The sequence below is a fragment of the Coregonus lavaretus genome (assembly GCF_964263955.1).
Source record: "Coregonus lavaretus genome assembly, chromosome: 16".
NCBI classification, from domain to species: Eukaryota; Metazoa; Chordata; class Actinopteri; order Salmoniformes; family Salmonidae; genus Coregonus; species Coregonus lavaretus.
The window spans coordinates 6,081,387-6,104,080 of NC_140003.1; positions in this window are offsets into that span (position 1 = coordinate 6,081,387).

The window sequence follows — 22,694 nt, forward strand, 5'->3', positions numbered from 1 at the left end:
ATTGTTAATTAAGAGCCCTGAACACATGCACCAAACAAAATCCAATATCTACACAACACCCTGAGGCTAACCGGTTATGAAAAACAAAAATAAATAAATGAGACCTTTGTTGGATTGACATAATGATCACATGTTTCTTCATTGTATTGCTTTTTACAAAACTAACCCCAATACTATGTTCAGACAGTTAACCTGCATTATTTTAAAATACAAACTAAGAAATCAAACATGTTGTGGTATTCTCCTAAACCCTAGTTGTTAGTAATGCAGTTGAACATTAATACTGTACTTCATAATGTTATCTTACATTTTTATGTCGATAGTAAAAAGTCTGTTCAATATTTAACAATCATATTAACTTAAGAGACAAATATATGAACCAATTCTCAATATTCACCAGAGACCTTGATTCTAAACTTATTTTAAAAAGTTGTAAACTCTTTACATTTACTTCCACTACTTTCACATTTTATTATAGCTACTTGTTCATTGTCAGAATGAGCGTTCTGGAAATGTGTAGTATATAAAACATCAGTGTCTCCCCATTTCATCATAGGTAATTTTTCTGAACAGTGTAACATATAAAAATATTTCACTACCCTATAAAAACCTATTTTTGGAGTATTAAAATATTGTTTCTAATCCCAAACAGGTAAAAAGATATGACCCATATTACCGGAGCAATGTTTTTTTCATCATTTCATGAATTGGCTATACATTCCTAATCCATTTCACAGGCTTTTCCAAAACCACCCGCAGGCATTTGTTTGTAACCTCATTAGCTAACTAGTTAACAACCTGATTACTTAATTACCAGTATATCCAATCATTTGGGGGTACAGAAAGAAAGGAAAAGGGATAGCTTCTTCAGGAAATCAATGTTCATATCTTAGCAACGAACTTGACGCTCTTAAAGAGACAGTGTACAATTTTCAATAATGCATCTCAATAGTGCCTTTACACAATGTAGAAATTGAATATTCCACAAATTACTGAAATTTAAACAACAGGTTTTGTATCAACATTTTAGCTTTTGATAATAAAAAAATGTATTTACAGGGATAAAATATTAGTTTTAGGGCACAAAAGTAGCTAGAAATTCATATAGGATCAATATAGGCTATATATCAGTCAATTTAAAGGCGCACACACATCACACCAAATGTGGACCTAGCGTTTGTCTTCCGATCGTTCAGCGTGCTGTGATTTAGCACCAGTGCTACCAGTAAAAATGTTTTACCCATGCTTTGATGTTACAACTCATTGATATAATGGTTCTCAATGTCTGGGCATGTTTACAATCCATATTTTCAAATGTAATGTTAATCCCACCTACGGTATTTCAAAATCCCCCACCTGTTTACAAATCTTTGACATTCATGAACCTACATTATTTACCATTACAGTACCTTCAAAAACTAAATTGTCATTCTCAATGACTTGATAATAACTTGGCTAGAAAGACGTTTTAAAAACTACAATGTTTTTGGGTTTATACCAAATCTACATGTGATATGTCCCCTGTAGCTCAGTTGGTAGAGCATGGTGCTTGCAACTCCAGGGTTGTGGGTTCGTTTCCCACGGGGGGCCAGTATGAAAATGTATGCACTCACTAACTGTATGTCGCTCTGGATAAGAGCGTCTGCTAAATGAATAAAATGTAAAATATAAAATATGTGGTAGTACATTAACAAGGTAAACAGGACCCTGTCTTTCAAAGATACATCGTAAAAATCAAAATAACTTCACAGATCTTCATTGTAAAGGGTTTAAACACTTTCCCATGCTTGTTCAATGAACTATAAGCAATTAATGAACATGCACCTCTGGAACGGTCGTTAAGACACTAACAGCTTACAGACGGTATGCAATTAAGGTCACAGTTATGAAAACTTAGGACACTAAAGAGGCCTTCCTACTGACTCTGAAAAACACCAAAAAAAGATGCCCAGGGTCCCTGCTCATCTGCGTGAACGTGCCTTAGGTATGCTGCAAGGAGGCATGAGGACTGCAGATGTGGCCAGGGCAATAAATTGCAATGTCCGTACTGTGAGACGCCTAAGACAGCGCTACAGGGAGACAGGACGGACAGCTGATCGTCCTCGCAGTGGCAGACCACGTGTAACAACACCTACACAGGATCGGTACATTCGAACATCACACCTGCGGGACAGGTACAGGATGGCAACAACAACTGCCCGAGTTACACCAGGAACGCACAATCCCTCCATCAGTGCTCAGACTGTCCGCAATAGGCTGAGAGAGGCTGGACTGAGGGCTTGTAGGCCTGTTGTAAGGCAGGTCCTCACCAGACATCACCGGCAACAACGTCGCCTATGGGCACAAACCCACCATCGCTGGCCCAGACAGGACTGGCAAAAAGTGCTCTTCACTGACGAGTTGCGATTTTGTCTCACTAGGGGTGATGTCGGATTCGTGTTTATCATCGAAGGAATGAGTGTTACACCGAGGCCTGTACTCTGGAGCGGGATCGATTTGGAGGTAGAGGGTCCGTCATGGTCTGGGGCGGTGTGTCACAGCATCATCGGACTGAGCTTGTTGTCATTGCAGGCAATCTCAACGCTGTGCGTTACAGGGAAGTCATCCTCCTCCCTCATGTGGTACCCTTCCTGCAGGCTCATCCTGACATGACCCTCCAGAATGACAATGCCACCACCCATACTGCTCATTCTGTGAATGATTTCCTGCAAGACAGGAATGTCAGTGTTCTGCCATGGCCAGCGAAGAGCCCGGATCTCAATCCCATTGAGCACGTCTGGGACCTGTTGGATCGGAGGGTGAGGGCTAGGGCCATTCCCGCCAGAAATGTCTGGGAACTTGCAGGTGCCTTGGTGGAAGAGTGGGGTAACATCTCACAGCAAGAACAGGCTAATCTGGTGCAGTCCATGAGGAGGAGATGCGCTGCAGTACTTAATGCAGCTGTTGGCCACACCAGATACTGACTGTATTTTGACCCCCCCTTTGTTCAGGGACACATTATTCAATTTCTGTTAGTCACATGTCTGTGGAACTTGTTCAGTTTATGTCTCAGTTTTTGAATCTTGTTATGTTCATACAAATATTTACGCTGAAAATAAACCCAGTTGACAGTGAGAGGACGTTTCTTTTTTTGCTGAGTTTATAACTTAAATACTAAAATTATAAAACTGATTTTCACAATGTACAAATACAATTAACCCAAATACTACCAACATATTTTACATACATGGATTACCAACTGGGGTCATTTCGACCCCAAGAAGAAACTATTGGGAAAAGCAACAATCATAGCAAAATATCAACTTAATTCTCATCAAAACATCATTCTACATGTAAATAATACTATCTGAAATGAAAAAATAACCAAAACAGACTGTTATTTTAGCAAAATTATGGATAATGTACATATTCTGTCAAACTAAAATATTAATGTTTCCTTTAAATAATGTACAGCTTTTTTCAAAATTACAATCCACATTAATACTAAAAAGCTGATTTACCATAATTTGATTGTAGTATTATTTAGTTTTTTAAATGTTGAAGTAAATATTAGTTTTGTCATATTTATGTGGTAAAAACTACTGCCATTTAAATGGGTGGTAAAAAAAACAATGATATACTTAATTTTATTGACAAAAAGTGATTCATCCATTGATCCTGCCGGACAATGACAAACATATGGCTTAGTTTTCTTTATTTAGTTACCGTCAGCCAGCATTAGCATCGCTGCTAGTGAAACAATGGGAGTGGTAGGACCAATGGCAGGATGCTTCAAAAAGCATGCTCAAATCCTCAATGTCACTTCAAACCAAAAGTTATAGCAACCCAAATCCCATATCAAGTTGCAAATATAGAATATTGGAGCATATTATAGGAATTATGGTATTTATATAACATTTCCTGTATAATAAAACATTTCAAAACAGATTCAAATAAAGGTCATACTTATCAAATTACTATAGGCGGAAGTAGGTGTTTTTGGCTGGGTTCAAAATGACCGAAAGGACTTTAATTTTATTGGCTGTACAGATTCCTGGTTCGAATCAACCAAAGACGATGAACCCTGAAGATGAGACAAAGTGCATGACAATGTAACAAAGAGGAAGCCAGCTGTTCTCAACCCCTACATTGCCCCATTCTTCCAAGAGCTGACTGAGTTTGAATGAAGACCTCTAGTGAGGTAAGTACACTGACACACACAACACCAGCTTGATATGTCTCCTTGTCACCTATCTTTTTACCCATAGAGTAACGGCCCTGGTGCTCACTGTCTCTCCTCCTATTCTTTATGTTTCTATGCTTGTCCTAGGGCTGAGAAGAGCTGACAAATCAGAACTGAGGAGGATTGTTAAGGAGCCCTTTGAGGAACACCTGATGCTGTTCTGACTTCTCTCTCCTGGATGCTCTCCTGTCCAAACTGTCCCGTTGTGTGTTTCACTGCCTCTGAGCCCCCTTATGTCGAAAATAGTTGCCCCTGATCATAGATCTAGGATTGTACCCAATCCCAGTTTTAACTCAATCTCCCTCTCTTCCTTTGTCTCTCTCTCCCCCAATCCCCACACACACAGGCACACAATATAGTTTTTCAATTAGTGTTTTAATTATGCTCTTATTTGGTTACATATGTGTTAACTGTTGTTACTTCTACTGTCAATCCTGTTGTTAATTTGTTGTTACCAATTTGAATAAATGTAGAATAATAGTGAAGATATCAAAACTATGAAATTAGACATATGCAATCATGTTGTAACCAAATAAGTTATTTGAGATTCTTCAAAGTAGCCTTTGCCTTGATGACAGCTTTGTGAGGTAGTCACCTGGAATGTATTTCAATTAACAGGTGCGTTTGAGCCAATCAGCTGTGTTGTGACAAGGTAGGGGTGGCATAAAGAAGATAGCCCTATTTGGTAAAAGACCAAGTCCATATTATGGCAAGAACAGCTCAAATAAGCAGAGAAACGACAGTCCATCACTACTTTAAGACATGAAGGTCATTCAATACGGAACATTTCAAGAACTTTGAACGTTTCTTCAAGTGCAGTCGCAAAAACCATCAAGCACTATGATGAAACTGGCTCTCATGAGGACCGCCACAGGAATGGAAGACCCAGAGTTACCTCTCCTGTTGAGGATAAGTTCATTAGAGTTAACTGCACCTCAGATTGCTGCCCAAATAAATGATTCACAGAGTTAAAGTAACAGACACATCTCAACATCAACTGTTCATAGGAGACTGCGTGAATCAGGCCTTCATGGTTGAATTACTGCAAAGAAACCACTACTAAAGGACACCAATAATAAGAAGAGACTTGCTTGGGCTAAGAAACACAAGCAATGGACATTAGACCGGTGGAAATCTGTCCTTTGGTCTGATGAGTCCAAATTTGAGATTTTTGATTCCAACTGACGTGTCTTTGTGAGACGCAGAGTAGGTGAACGGATGATCTCCGCATGGGTTGTTCCCACCGTGAAGCATGGAAGAGGAGGTGTGATGGTGTGGGGGCGCTTTGCTGGTGACGCTGTCTGTGATTTATTTAGAATTCAAGGCACACTTAACCAGCATGGCAACCACAGCATTTTGCAGCGATACGCCATCCCATCATTTGTTTTTCAACAGGACAATGACCCAAAACACCTCTATGCTGTTTAAAGGCTATTTGACCAAGGAGAGTGATGGAGTGCTGCATCAGATGACCTGGCCTCCACAATCACCTGACCTCAACCCAATTGAGATGGTCTGGGATGAGTTGGGCCGCAGAGTGAAGGAAAAGCAGCCAACAAGTGCTCAGCATATGTGGGAACTCCTTCAAGACTGTTGGAAAATCATTCCTCATGAAGCTGGTTGAGAGAATGCCAAGAGTGTGTAAAGCTGTCATCAAGGCAAAGGGTGGCTACTTTGTTTAACAGTTTTTTGGTTACTAAATGATTCCATATGTGTTATTTCATAGTTTTGATGTCTTCACTATTATTCTACAATGTAGAAAATAGTAAAAATAAAGAAAAACCCTTGAATGAGTAGGTGTGTCCAAACTTTTGACTGGTACTGTATATTTTACAGTACTATTTTCTTACTGTAAAACATGACACCATCCCTGTAATATGCTTTAGCGGGTGAGAGCCCAGAACAGCAGGACGGCGTTTTCCCTGTCCTAGTGCGGACAGCCTGTGTGTGTGTGTGTGTGCGTTCTTGCGTGTGTCCGTGCATGCGTGCGTGTGTGGTGCGTGTGTGTGTTTGTAGGTAAGTCTATGTTTGTGTGTGTGTTTGAGTGAGGGTGTGTTTGTGTGCGTGGGTGCGTGCGTGCGTACATGGTTTGCCTGGGCCATATGGTTATATTTAACTCTCCCCACATCTGCACTGGCAACAATACCAGTGTACCCCGTAAGTCTGACTACGATCTGTCAAGTCTCGTCAGCAGTGTCATAAACGTAAACGATGTGGTCACTTCAAACCCCGGCCTGATCCCACAACTAAATGATGGTATTCACAACCTTCCAACTTTACAATCAACTCGCAGCTCTGGATGTCTCTTCACAGAGGAAGCCAGATCCATGGTCATCTCCACAGGGGTTAATCAAACCGGTGGTTGAAAGGGCAATCTATGATTGGTATATCCATCTTTGGACTTTTGAATTAATATTATATATATTTTACTTCTAAGTAATTTAGCAGACGCTCTTATCCAGAGTGACTTACAGTAGTGAGTGCATTTTTGAACTGGTCCCCCGTGGGAATCTAACCCACAACCCTGGCTTTGCAAGCACCATGCCCTACAAACTGAGCCACACGGGTCATTGATTCTTGAAGAATATAACTTATAAATGCCTCATGAGCTTAGTTAAACTGTCATACCCCATCAGAACCCCCAAATATACTCCATTGTTTGCAAACAAGTTAACTGTAAAGCTTCAGAACATGGTTAAACCTAAACTTTGATATCATGGATTGTCAGTCCTTGCCTCCATAGCTTTATGAATTTGAGAGTGGTTATATTTCTCCAGCCCCATCCTTCAGCTGTTTACGAAAAAGTGGCAATGTGACCAGATTGTCCCTTTAACATTAGAATCACTGGGCCTTTCAGCATATAAGTATCCGCTAGAGAACGTTCTCAGCTGTCCCCGTATACGCATCAGATTAATCTACTGTGTTGTTATCAACCTAAATAAAAATCTTTAAAAAGTATTGACTGATTGAATGTAGTAGTCATGTCTTAACAATATTTAGTTTATTTTGAATAATTGTATATCGCATACTTTGAAGTACATAAAATATACTATATGACCAAAAGTATGTGGACACATGCTCGTCGAACATCTCATTCCAAAATCATGGGCATTAATATGGAGTTGGTCCCCCCTTTGCTGCTATAACAGCCTCCACTCTTCTGGTAAGGCTTTCCACTAGATGTTGGAACATTGCTGCGGGGACTTGCTTCTATTCAGCCACAAGAGCATTAGTGACGTCGGGCACTGATGTTGGACTATTAGGCCAGGCTCGCAGTCGGCGTTCCAATTCATCCCAAAGGTGTTCGATGGGGTTGAGGTCAGGGCTCTGTGCAGGCCAGTCAAGTTCATCCACACCGATCTCGACAAACCATTTCTGTATGGACCTCACTTTGTGCACAGGGACATTGTCATGCTGAAACAGGAAAGGGCCTTCCCCAAACTGTTGCCACAAAGTTGGAAACACTGAATCGTCTAGAATGTCATTGTATGCTGTAGTGTTAAGATTTCCCCTCACTGGAACTAAGGGGCCTAGCCCAAATCCTGAAAAACAGCCCCAGACCATTATTCCTCCTCCACATCCTTGGCAATATGAATTCGGGCAGGTAGTGTTCTCCTGGCATCCGCCAAACCCAGATTAGTCCGTCGGACAGCCAGATGGTGAAGTGTGATTCATCACCCAAGAGAAAGCGTTTCCACTGCTCCAGAGACCAATGGCGGTGAGCTTTACAACACTACAACAGCCAATGCTTGGCAATGCGCATGGTGATCTTAGGCTTGTGTGTGGCTGCTCGGCCGTTGAAACCCATTTCGTGAAGCTCCCGAAGAAAAGTTATTGTGCTGATGTTGCCTCCAGAGGCAGTTTGGAACTCGGTAGTGAGTGTTGCAACCGAGGACAGAACATTTTTACGTGCTATGCGCTTCAGCACTCGCCGGTCCCATTCGTTGAGCTTGTGTGGCCTACCACTTCGTGGCTGAGCTGTTGTTGCTCCTAGACCTTTCCACTTCAAAATAACAGCACTTACAGTTGACCGGGCAGCTCTAGCAGGGCAGAAATTTGACGAACTGACTTGTTGGAAAGGTGGCATGCTATGTTGAAAGTCTCTGAGCGCTTCAGTAAGGCCATTTTACTGCCAATGTTTGTCTATGGAGATTGCATGGCTGTGTGCTCGATTTTATACACCTGTCAGCAATGGGTGTGGCTGAAATAGCCAAATTCCCTTATTTGAAGGGGTGTCCACATACTTTTGTATATATTGTGTACATGTAAGTATATGTTTTATACTACAAAGGATAGGATACTGCAACATGTAAGCCTATTTTAGTTTATTACAATAAAAACATTACAGTGTAATACCTTTGATACATTTTAATTCTAAATTTGATTAGTAGTAGTGTTATAGTAAGTAATACAGTCCAGTTGCAGCTTATGTTGACAAAGTAGAAAAGAAAAAGAGATTATCAACCAGCAAGGTGCACAGGTCAAATTTTTTGCCATAAAGTTAGGTCTAAGCACCAATGTTTGATACATAGCCTAGTACATAAACAATTGAATGTATAAACAATGCATGAACAACAAGTATACGAGTTATACTAAGTCATACAGTTTAGTTACAGCTCCTTTTGAGAAAGTAGAATTTTAAAAGATGCGCAGTGTCACACCCTGATCTGTTTCACCAGTCTTTGTGATTGTCTCCACCCTCCTCCAGGTGTCGCCCATCTTCCCCATTATCCCCAGTGTATTTATACCTGTGTTCTCTGTTTGTCTGTTGCCAGTTCAATTTGTTTCGTAAAGCCTACCAGCGGTTTTCCCCAAGTTCCTGTTTTCTAGTTTTCCCAGTTTTGACCATTCTGCCTGCCCTGACCCTAAGCCTGCCTGCTGTTCTGTACCTTGTCACACCACCCTGGATTATTGACCGCTGCCTGCCCTGAACCTGAGACTGCCTGCCGTTCTGTACATTTTGGACTCTGTTCTGGATTACTGACCTCTGCCTGCCCTTGACCTGTCGTTTACCTAACCCCCTGTTTTTGTAATAAACTTTGTTACTTCGAAACTGTCTGCATCTTCTCCTGAAATGTGATAGTATGAACTGGCCATGACTGACCCAGCAGACTCGGACCAACTCCGCAACGCCATCTCCTCCCAAGGAGCCACCATTGGAAGGCACAAGGAGTTGCTTCGTGGTCTCATGGAAGGGTTCCAGACCTTGGCCGAACACCATGAATGAGCATTTAACACATTGCTGGAGCAATTCCGTGGGTTGTCTGTTAGGCAACCTACCATGACGGTAACCTCCCAGCCCCTCAGTAACCCGGCTGTTAGCAACGCGGCCTCCCCGGCCACACCGGTTTCCCAAGAACCCCGCTTACCTCCCCTGGAACGCTTCGCTGGAGAGTCAGGAACATGTCGGGCATTTCTCGCTCAGTGTTCAGTCATCATCGAGCTGCAGCCCTCCTCCTTCCCCTCGGACCGCTCTAAGATAGCTTACCTCATCACGCTGATGTCCGGGAGGGCTCTCGCCTGGGCTACGGCAGTGTGGAAACAACAGTCGGCGTATGCTTCAGTCTGGAGGAGTTCATGCAGGAGGTAAAGAAGGTTTTTGACGCTCCATTGTCCGGGAGTGAGGCTGCCCGGAAGTTACTCCAGCTTCGGCAAGAATCCTGCATTGTGGCAGACTATGCAGTGGATTTCTGCACGTTGGCAGCTGAGTGTGCCTGGAATCCGGAAGCGCTGTTCAACACGTTCCTGCATGGTATTTCGGAGGAAGTAAAGGATGAGCTTGCAGCCTGGGAACTACCGATGGATCTCAACTCGCTCATCGCCTTGACCATTCGGGTTGGTGGGCGACTACGGGAACGAAAGAAGGACAGGAAGGATTCCACCTCGCCTCAAGGCATCCCGGAAGACCCCGACGGCTCCGTTGCCGAGAGAATCCGAGGCTACCTGAGTTCCCCCGAGAGTCTCAGAAGTCTGCCGATTCACCTCTTCCCGAGCCGATGCAACTAGACAGAGCTAGGCTGTCTCCAGCCGAATGGCAATACAGGCTTCACACGAAGAGTTGCCTGTATTGCAGGACTACTAGTCATTTTGTGTCCACCTGTCCACTAAAAGGCCACGCTCTGGTGGGCCTTACAGATTACTTTTCTTCTCTCCTTACTCGCACCCCATTTCATGCATCTTGCTGTGGGGGAACCAGTCGAAATCTCTCCGGGTACTCATCGACTATGGGGTGATGAGAGCTCTATGGACGCTACCCTGGCGTCCGAGCTGGGCATCCCCACTCAGCCCCTCTCCATTCCCATTGACGTTAGAGTGCTGGAAGGGCACTCTATAGGCCGGGTCACCCACAATACCACCCCTATCAACCTACGAGTATCAGGGGACCACAGCGAGACGATCCAATTCCTGCTAATTAAGTCTCCTCAGGTTCCTGTGGTATTGGGTTTCTCTTGGCTCCAGCAACACAACCCCTTTACTAACTGGTCTACTGGTGCCATCATTGGCTGAAGCCCGTTCTGCCATGCTCATTGCCTGAAGTCAGCGCAGCTTGCCGGGACGTCTTCCTGGGTGCTCGGAAGTTGCCTCGGACATCTGCGCCATTCCCGCAGAGTACCAGGACTTCCGGGAGGTGTTCAGTAAGGCCGGAGCCACTTCTCTTTTGCTGCACCGACCCTACGACTGCGGAATCGACCTTCTCCGATGCACCACTCCGCCCCGGGGATGACTGTACTCGCTGTCGGATCCGGAGACCAAGGCTATGGAGACCTACATTGAGGACTCCCTAGCTGCCAGGTTCATCCGTCCTTCTGCCTCCTCCACCGGCGCAGGGTGCTTCTTTGTGGAGAAGAAGGACAAAATCCTGCGCCCGTGCATCGACTACCGGGGCCTCAACGACATCACGGTGAAGAACCGCTACCCGCAACCACTCATCTCCTCGGCCTTCGAGCCGCTCCACGGGGCCAACATGTTCTCCAAGCTGGACCTACGGAATGCCTACCACCTGGTGCAAATACGGGAGGGGGACGAGTGGAAGACTGCCTTCTATACGGCCAGCGGTCACTACGAGTATCTGGTCATTCCATTTGGCCTTACCAATGCTCCAGCTGTTTTCCAGGCCCCTGTTAATGATGTTCTCCGCGACATGTTCAACTGGTTGGTCTTCGTCTACCTCGACGACATCGTCATCTTCTCCCGCTCTGACCAAGAACACGTGCTCCACGTCCGACAGGTACTCCAGCGCCTCCTGGAGAACCAGCTTTTTGTGAAAGTGGAGAAATGCAAATTCCATCGCTCCACCATCCCCTTCCTGGGCTACATCATCGCTGCAGTGAGTGTACAGTAGGGATCCTGGTGAGAGCGGTGGTGGATTGGCCCCAGCCTACGTTCAGAGTGCAGCTGCAACGTTTCCTGGGATTCACCAACTTTTATCGCCGCTTTATCCAGGGTTACAGCATCCTGGCTTCCCCCCTGTCTGCACTCACCTCTCCCAAGGTTCCGTTCATATGGTCCCCAGCTTCTGACCGGGCGTTCCGGAACATCAAACACCGTTTCACCACTGCTTCCATCTTGGTTCATCCTGGCCCGTCCCGCCAGTTCGTGGTGGAGGCCGATGCTCCGGATGTCGGAGTGGGGGCGGTCCTGTCCCAGCGTTCGGCCCTGGACCTCAAGTTACATCCCTGTGCCTTCTTCTCCCATAGCCTCAACACCACGGAGAGTCATTACGATGTGGGGAATCGTGAGCTTATCGCGGTGAAGATGGCGTTGGAGAAGTGGAGGCACTGGCTAGAGGGGGTGGAACAACTGTTCATTGTGTGGACAGACCACAAGAACTTGGAATATCTACGCACCGCCAAGCATCTCAATTCCAGGCAAGCTAGGTGGGCCCTGCTTTTCACATGGTTCAACTGCTCCCTCTCATACCGACCGGGATTGAAGAATGTCAAGCCAGATGCGCTGTCACGCCTCTATAGCTCCGCGGCTACACCCCCCGGAATCCGAGACCATCCTTCCCACCTCGTGCTTGGCGACAGCACTCAGTTGGGGAATAGGGAAGCAGGACTGGGAGGCGCAGTGTTCCCAGCCAAATCCCGGGGGGTGGGGGCCCAGATAACCGGATGTTTGTTCCTGACGCTGTCCGCTCCTCGGTCCTGGAGTGGGCCCACTCCTCCAGGCTTGCCTGCCATCCGGGCTCCGGTCAGACCCTGGCCTTTGAGCAACAATGCTTTTGGTGGCCTACCTTGGTTCCTGACGTCTCCGCGTTCATCGCCGCCTACACGATCTGTGCGCAGAACAAGACTCCACTGCAAGCTCCGGCTGGTCTCCTCCAACCTCTGCCTGTTCCTCACCGTCCCTGGTCTCACATATCCCTGTACTTTGTCATGGATCTTCCCCAGTCTGATGGCAACACTGCGATCCTGACAGTTGTGGACCGGTTTTCCAAAGCCGCCCACTTCATTCCTCTCCCCAAGCTACCCTCCGCCAAAGAGACGGCCCAGCTCATGGTGCAGCACGTCTTTCGGATCCATGAACTCCCAGTGGACATGGTCTCCGACCAGGGTCCTCAGTTCTTGTCCCGGTTCTGGAAGGCGTTCTGCTCACTCATTGGGTCGTCGGCCAGCCTGTCCTCCGGTTTCCACCCTCAGTCCAACGGCCAGTCGGAGCGAGCTAACCAAGACCTGGAGACGACTCTGCACTGCCTGGTCCCTGCCAACCCCACCACCTGGAGCCAGCAATTAGTGTGTGTCGAATACGCCCGCAACACCCTTCCCTGCTCGGCCACGGGTCTTTCACCCTTTGAGTGTTCCCTGGGTTATCAGTCCCCACTCTTCCGGAGCAAGAGGAAGTCTCACAGCCCTTTGATTCCTGTTTCCAGGCCCACCCCTCATTTGCCTGTCCCCTGTTTTTGTAATAAACTTTTGTTACTTCAACACTGTCTGCATCTGGGTCTTCTCTTGATACGTGATACGCAGGTCAAATGCACTCTTGTCAGTATTTCCTACTCGAACCGTGTCCTCCCTCCCAGACTCCTGTCTCACTGTGCTGGTTGGGCTCACCATTTCAGTTGGCCCTGTTCTGGTTTTTCTGTGGTGAGGCTCAAGGCCATTCTGGGGGGCAATATTGCCAAGGAAAGTTGCCTTCCTGCAATTATTGTTACAACATTTTCCCATTGTAAATGAGCAACTTTTTATTATCTGGGGAATTTTGACCGGAAGTGGCACCTATTGGGCAATTTTTCGAAATCCTCCAATCAGAGCACAGATATTGGTCATGTGATCAGTCTGCCATTCAAAAATATTTTGGAAAACATGGTGAATGTTTTTTAGCTGAAGTAAGAGAAAATCATCTCTTGTTTGAAGTGAAATGTTGGCCATTCACGTCACAAATGTTTTCTTACTACACTATATGATCATGATATGTTAATAAATACATACTGTGTAGTTTGTCATGTTTAACTGAAGAAAGTATCAATGGATGAGTGCATGATAATAGGTGAGCATACTAAGCCGAGCTCATGGAAAGTTTTGTTAGGGGGTAGATCAACTTTAATATTGCAGATAGAGTGTGGCTTCTATCAAGAACATTGACTGCATCATTTCCAATCCCCCATATATTTTTTTAAAAATATATTTTCCTTCTTTATTATTTCCCCCTAACCCTATCATCCCTCCTTTAATTGGAGTAAACTAATAGACAACAATACTTAGGCTTCTACTTCCAGTTTATATGTACTATATGCATTTTACGGACACAGTATATTTTACATTAGTTATCTTGATTTTGTGTTATTTTTGATATTTCTAGTTTCACCCTTCAGCTCCCCTCAACCCCTCCCATCTATCTCTGAACACCATCCAGTTTTGATTTCTATTAGCCATATATTCTTCAACTGTGCTGTGATGTTTCACAAAAGTCCTGAACCTTTCTATTCTAATAGTTTCTACAGATTGTAAGTTAAAGATAAAATGTTTTGCTAAGAGTATAATTATATTATTGATCGATTGACTATGACTTCAAATCACCCAGCAGTTTTATTTGCAGAGTTAGCTCCAGGTATATGTTGTAATTCCTCAGCCATTCCTGAACATACGACCAAAAACAAGCTACATATGGGCAATACCAAAACAAGTGATCTAATGATTCTGTCTCTTCGCAGCAAAATCTGCAGAGCTGGGATGGTTGTATTCCCCATCCAGTTGAAGTCAGACGTTTACATACACCTTAGCAAAATACATTTACACTCAGTTTTTCACAATTCCTGACATTTAATCCTGTCTTAGGTCAGTTAGGATCACCACTTTATTTTAAGAATGTGAAATGTCAGAATAATAGTAGAGAGAATGATTTATTTCAGCTTTTATTTCTTTCATCACATTCCCAGTGGGTCTGAAGTTTAAATAAAATCAATTAGTATTTGGTAGCATTGCCTTTAAATTGTTTAACTTGGGTCAAACGTTTCGGGTCACCTTCCACAAGCTTCCCACAATAAGTTGGGTGAATTTTGGCCCATTCCTCCTGACAGAGCTGGTGTAACTGAGTCAGGTTTGTAGGCCTCCTTGGTCGCACACGCTTTTTCAGTTATGCCCACAGATTTTCTATAGGATTGAGGTCAGGTCTTCGTGATGGCCACTCCAATACATTTACTTTGTTGTCCTTAAGCAATTTTTCCACAACTTTGGAAGTATGCTTGGGTTCATTGTCCATTTGGAAGACCCATTTGCGAACAAGCTTTAACTTCCTGACTGATGTCTTGAGATGTTGCTTCAATATATCCACATAATTTTCCTTCCGCATGATGCCATCTATTTTGTGAAGTGCACCAGACCCTCCTGCAGCAAAGCACCCCCACAGCATGATGGTGCAATCTCCGTGCTTCACGGTTGGGATGGTGTTCTTCGGCTTGCAAGAACCCACTTTTTCCTCCAAACATAACAATGGTCATTATGCCAAGCAGTTCTATTTTTGTTTCATTAGACCAGAGGACATTTTTCAAAAAAGTATGTACTTTGTCCTCATGTGCAGTTGCAAACTGTAGTCTGGCTTTTTTATGGCGGTTTTGGAGCAGTGGCGTCTTCCTTGCTGAGCGGCCTTTCAGGTTATGTTGATATAGGACTCGTTTTATTGTGGATAATGATAATTTTGTACCTGTTTCCTCCAGCATCTTCACAAGGTCCTTTGCTGTTGTTCTGGGATTGATTTACACTTTTGGCACCAAAGTATGCTCATCTCTAGGAGACAGAACGCGTTTCCTTCCTGAGCAGTACGATGGCTGCGTTGTCCCATGGTGTACTATTGTTTGTACAGATGAACGTGGTACCTTCAGGCGTTTGCAAATTGCTCCCAAGTATGAACCAGACTTGTGGAGGTCTACAATTTTTATTAGTTTATGGAAAATCAAAAGAAATCAGCCAAGACCTCAGAAAAAAATGTGTAGACCTTCACAAGTCTGGTTCATCCTTGGGAGCAATTTCCAAATGCCCGAAGGTACCACGTTTATCTGTACAAACAATAGTACGCAAGTATAAACCCCATGGGACCACGCAGCCGTCATACCGCTCAGGAAGGAGACGTGTTCTGTCTCCTAGAGATGAATGTACTTTGGTGCGAAAAGTGCAAATCAATCCCAGAACAACAGCAAAGGACCTTGTGAAGATGCTGGAGGAAACAGGTAAAAAATATCTATATCCACAGTAAAACGAGTCCTATATCGACATAACCTGAAAGGCCGCTCAGCAAGGAAGAAGCCACTGCTCCAAAACCACCATAAAAAAGCCCATGGTTTGCAACTGCACATGGGGACAAATATCGTACTTTTTGGAGAAGTGTCCTCTGGTTTGATTAAACAAAAATAGAACTGTTTGGCCATAATGACCATTGTTATGTTTGGAAGAAAAAGGGGGAAACTTGCAAGCCAAAGAACACCATCCCAACCGTGAAGCACGGGGTGGCAGCACCATGCTGTGGGGGTGGTTTTCTGCAGGAGGGACTGGTGCACTTCACAAAATAGATTGCATCATGAGGAAGGTAAATTATGTGGATGTATTGAAGCAATATCTCAAGACATCAGTCAGGAAGTTAAAGCTTGTTCGCAAATGGGTCTTCCAAATGGACAATGACCCCAAGCATACTTCCAAAGTTGTGGAAAAATGGCTTAAGGACAACAAAGTCAAGGTATGGGCCAAAATTCACCCAACTTATTGTGGGAATTTTGTGGAAGGCTACCCAAAAAAATTCACCGAAGTTAAACAATTTAAAGGCAATGCTACCAAATACTAATTGAGTGTATGTAAACTTCTGACCAACTGGGAATGTGATGAAAGAAATAAAAGCTGAAATAAATCATTCTCTCTACTATTATTCTGACATTTCACATTCTTAAAATAAAGTGGTGATCCTAACTGACCTAAGTCAGGGAAGTTTTACTAGGATTAAATGTTAGGAACTGTGAAAAACTGAGTTTAAATGTGTTTGGCTAAGGTGTATGTAAACATCCGACTTCAACTGTACCATTTCAAGCCATTCATAATAAAATAATTAGAAAGCCCACAAATAAATATTTGTGAAAATAAGTCAAGGATATGTTTTGTATTTTGTTTCTCTTACAATAAAAACATTACAGTGTAATACATTTGATACATTTTGTTTGTAGATTCGATTAGTAATAGAGGACAAATTATTTGTAGTAAAGGTAAGCACCAACGTTTTATAAATACGTTTGATAAATAGTGCATACACAATTGTAATGGATGCATTACATAAAGAAATATTCATGAAAATATTGCATAAAGAAAGGGAAATGTTCATTTACATTGATATTTTAGTCATTTAGCCGACGGTCTTAATCAGAGCGACTTACCTTTTTCGTACTGGTCCCTCGTGGGTATCGAACCCACAACCCTGGCCATGCTCTACCAACTGAGCTACACAGTATTATACTGAGCTACATGGGACTATTCATGCAATATATCTATGAAAAGTTATCAAAACATATATAGTCAAGGATATGTTTTGCATTATTCTACAAAGGCATACTGCAACGCCTTGAGGGCTCTGGGAGTGTGTTGCCAGGAAAATAACCTCTCACTCTACATCAACAAAACAAAGGAGATGATCGTGGACTTCAGGAAACAGCAGAGTGTGCACCCCCCTATCCACATCGACGGGGCCGCAGTGGAGAAAGTGGAAAGCTTCAAGTTCCTTGGCGTACACATCACCGACAAACTGAAATGGTCCACCCACGCAGACAGTGTGGTGAAGAAGGCGCAAAAGAGCCTCTTCAACCTCAGGAGGCTGAAGACATTTGGCTTAGCACATAAAACCCTCACAAACTTTTACAGATGCACAGTTGAGAGCATCCTGTCGGGCTGTATCACAGCCTGGTACGGCAACTGCACCGCCCGCAACCGCAGGGCTCTCCAGAGGGTGGTGCGGTCTGCCGAACGCATTACAGGGGGAAAACTACCTGCCCTCCAAGACACATACAACACCCGATGTCACAGGAAGGCCAAAAATATCATCCACCCAAGCCACTGCCTGTTCACCCCACTATCATCCAGAAGGCGAGGTCAGTACAGGTGCATCAAAGTTGGGACCGAGAGACTGAAAAACAGCTTCTATCTCACGGCCATCAGACTGTTAAATAGCCTTCACTAGCACATTAGAGGCTGCTGCTGCCTATTGAAATCACTGGCCACTTTAAGAAATGGAACACTAGTCACTTTAATAACGTTTACATATCTTGCACTACTCATCTCATATGTATATACTGCATTCCATTCTATAATATTCTAATATATCTTAGTCCATGCCGCTCTGTCACTGTTTGTCCATATATGTACACTGTATATATTTTTTTATCCCATTCCTTACTAGTTTGTGTGTATTGGGTACTGTATATGTTGTGGAATTGTTAGATATTACTTGTTAGATATTACTGCACTGTCGAAGCTAGAAGCACAAGCATTTCACTACACCCGCTATAACATCTGCTAAACACGTGTATGTGACGAATACAATTTGATTTGATTTGATTTTAGTTTCCCTTACAAGAAAAACATTTCAGTGTAATACATTTGATACATTTTATTTGTAGATTTGATTAGTACTAGAGTTATAGTAAATAATTCAGTCCAGTTAAACCTTATTCTGACAAAGTAGAAACGAAAAAGAGATTATCAACCAGCTGGTGTGAGCTGTTGTGCGTGCGGGGAAGAGGAAGAGCGGGACGCAGAGTAGGAGGTGCGCCTGCCACAATTCTTACACTATTGTTCTAAATTCAATCACCCTCTTCACCCTCCTCTTCATCCTCATTGTTCAGTTCATTAAAAGTAAATCGTGAAGTCGTGTGCACAATTATCAGTTTCTATCTGGTTTCTATTGCCCATTCATCCATTGACGTCATTCAGACATTCAGGAGAGACACACATTAGCGGCTGGGAACCAACGGCTTATGCCACATTTGTCTTGGCCCCTTACGGTAGTAATAGCAGGAAACTAGCCTCTAAATACTTTTCTGCTTGTGATTTTAAAAAAATCTGACAACTGAGCACGTCAGAGGCAGACATATTGTATATGCTCAGAATGACAAAATCGAGCCCTTTACATAGCTTGTCTATAGGAGGGATGCACGCTGTTTAAATGGCCCAAATATTGATTTAGACGTTCACAAATTTAACAGATTCTGACTATCACTAATGTCATTATATGTTTGCAAAGTAATAAAGAAGGTGAAATATATTGGGTAGATGTTCCTAAAAACAGATTAGAACTATATATGGACATATTATAAAATATGAAAAGGCTTATTCATTCACAATTGTTAATTTTTTTATCATACCACCATATTTGTAGAGTATATGTTTTATTATACATGTATTGTGTAGTAGATCATATGGTACACATAAATGAACAATTCCAGGTGCAAGCCAAAGGCCATAGCTTTCTAGGGGGGGAAACACTACTACATTAATAAAATATTGCCCTCTTGCTAGATTGATCACTAAAACAATAGCGAAACAGTGCAAAACGGCTGTCAGCTCAACTTGTTTTAAATCTATCCCATTGGGTTTATTGATGTAGTGGTTTGCTTTGTTTCAAATCCGGTTGAGTATATTTTCAAGTGGTGGTGGCAGCTTCATGTTATGGGTATGCTTGTCACCGGCAGGAACTGTGGAGTTTGTCAGGATAAAAAAAAAATATGAAAGGAGCAAAGTCCAGGTAAAAAGTTAGAGGAAACCCTGCCTCAGTCTTCTGAATAATTACATTTTTCAGCGGGACAATTACACAAATCTTAATGCCAGCAGAATGGCTTTCCAATAGGTGTTGAGTGTTCCTGAAAGGTCCAGTCTCAGTCCTGATTTAAATCTGCTTAAAAATCAGAGACAAGGTTTGAATATTGCTGTGCATCAATGATTCCCAACCAAATTTACTGACCTTGAGCAATTTTAACAAAAACAATGGATATAAATTGCCCTAAGAGTTGTGCAAATTTGGTAGAATCTTATTCAAAATGTATTACAGCTGCAATGGCTGCCAAAGGTGCTTCCACAAAGTATTAACTCTGGGTTGTGTAGACATATGCAATCAACACATCTTAGATTTTTATATTTTGTTAATTTGGAAAATGTTCTACAATTCCCCGTTGACTATGGAAATGTGGAGTAGGTTGTATATATCTGTAGGAAAAAAATCCCATTTAATCAATTTTCGATTGAATTTGAAGGCAGCAAAATGTGAAAACTATGCTAAGGGTATGTAGACTTTCACTAGGCACTGTATATAAAAGCTGCCTCGCACAATCACACGGATAAGCGAACACAGGCATACACGTGTGTGTGTGTGTGTGTGTGTGTGTGTGAGGCACACATACACACATATGGAATGTAATGGAAAACGCTAATGTTTTTACATTTTTGTCTGGATTATTGGGGGGGGAAAAAATACTTCAGGTACTCAAAGTTGTCTCTGATCTATTCTTTAGTGGGTCTGTCGTTTTACCAGTTAAGAATTAATGTAAAAAGAAAAAGGTTATTACATTTTCTAATGACATACTGAATGGAATTAAATATATATATTTTTTATTGTCATCTTTTATCTGGATTACTGTGAAGAAAATCAAATTTCAAGTTCTCAAAGTTGTCTTGAATCAATTTTTTCCTTGGTTTTCATTCTCACCATTCAAAAGTGAGTAAAAAAAGATTATTGGCTCTTCTGTGTTGATTAGAGAATAATGGGGCATTCCATGGCCTCATTTTATGGCTGGGTTATTTCAGATGAGATTGAAAATTGTGCCACTGTATGTTAACAGGGACACAATGTGGAAGGTGAAAGCAAAATAGCTTCCAAGTCTCCGTTCAGTTTTGGCTAAGTGTTGATTTGTCCATTGTTCAATAATCCTGATTTGAACAGACATGGGTTACATAAATTGCGTAATTCTTTTAATAAATACATTATTAAAATAAAATAACATGTTCTGCCAAAATCCTCAACATATATGTTACCAAATACACTGAGTAATACACCCACCTTTTGCCCTCAGAACATCCTCAAGTCATTGGGGCATGGACTCGATACAAGGTATCGAAAGCGTTCCACAGGGATGCTGGCCCATGTTGACTCCAATGCTTCCCACAGTTGTGTCAAGTTGCTGGATGTCCTTTGGGTGGAGGACCATTCTTGATACACACGGGAAACTGTTGAGCGTGAAAAACCCAGCAGCGTTGCAGTCTTTGACACAAACCAGTGCACCTGGCACCTACTACTATACCCTGTTCAAAGGCACTTATATCTTTTGTCTTGCCCATTCACCTTCTGAATGGCACACATACACAATCCATGTCTCAATTGTCTCAAGGCTTAAAAATCCTTCTTTAACCTGTCTCCTCCCTTTCATCAACACTGATTGAAGTGGATTTAACAACTGACATCAATAAGGGATCATAGCTTTCACCTGGATTCAACTTGTCAGTCCATGTCATGGAAAGAGCAGGTGTTGTTAATGTTTTGTACACTCAGTATATATTGCTAAATATAATAACAATCTCTTAAATAAGTGAATGAGATCGTGTGGTTGCATAATTTGATTAGAGCCTGTATTGGCGATTGCCCCAGTCCAACATTTATATCGCTGCCACAATATGAGATATACCATAAGCACACTCAGGCGAAACAAAGTGAATGCACTCAATGATCAATTGTTATGTATACAAGATGAGAGGAAGATATCCAGGATTGCAAAATAAATAATTTCCGGGATCCCAGATCAAATTAATAAGCGTCTCGGGGGAAAACATCTGTGAAAATATAGAAATACAGATCAAACAAAGTGCTGCAGCCTGATCGTCACACTGGCATCCTAAAGGGTGGCAAACAGGATGTTGAGTGCTGCTGTACTACAGTGTGCTGCTGTGCTTTGAATCGAGCTCTGCTGGTTGGTGGAGGTAGGATAATGCATGCAACCTAAACTGAGCCCAAGGACATTAAATTATCCCCCTGCTGTGACAGCTTGGATATTTTGCTAATTAAATAAATAGTTTTGATTCTGTGTTACAGAGTGAGATCGAATTCAACAAGAAAGTCAACCAAAAACAGGAGGGGAAGGGATTCTCTGAAGATATGTTATTTCAAGTTTAATCATGTCAAAAGGCCTTTTAGGCCACGTAATAACATTGAGTCGGTATCTGGTTGTCGATATTTTTGGATTTAATTTGGACTTTACTCATTTGGATTTGGAGCCCTCATCACATTGGAGTCTGGTTTTCAGGCTTGTAAGATTTAACTCAAATTCCCACTATTTCGATATAGTCTGCAGTATTTATTCACCGATTTCTCATCTTTACAATGCCTTCAAGAAAGTATTCATACCCCTTGACTTAATCCACATTTTGTTGTGTTACAGCCTGAATTCAAAATTGATTAAATAGATTTGTTATCTCTCACCCGTCTACACACAATACTCCATAATGACAAAGTGAAAACATGTTTCTAGAAATTTTAGCAAATATATTGAAAATGAAAATTCATAAATATATAATTTACATAAGTATTCACACCCCTGAGTCAATACTTTGTAGAAGCACCTTTGGAAGCGATCACAGCTGTGAGTCTTTCTGGGTAAGTCGCTTCCAAGATGGTGTAGTAGTGTGGTCGTGTATTATGTTGTGTCCTCGTGTAAATAGCCTGTTTTTTAGTTTTTTGTCTTTTTTTCGTATATATTTCTCTATCTCACTTTCCATCCTTTAACAAAATATACTTTCCTGCAACCCTTCTCACCCAATGTGGAATGGATTCTATTATTTCTTTATTTTTATCAAGAACCTACGGCTGAAACTAGCCAGCTAGCCAGCTAACTAGCTACTTGCTATTAGCCACCGCTAGCGGTCTTCACCACTGTCCGTGGCCTGCACTACCTATCAGCCAGCTGTAGCCTGGACAATTATCGGCCAGTCTGCACAGCGTGCTATCGACCCAGAGCATA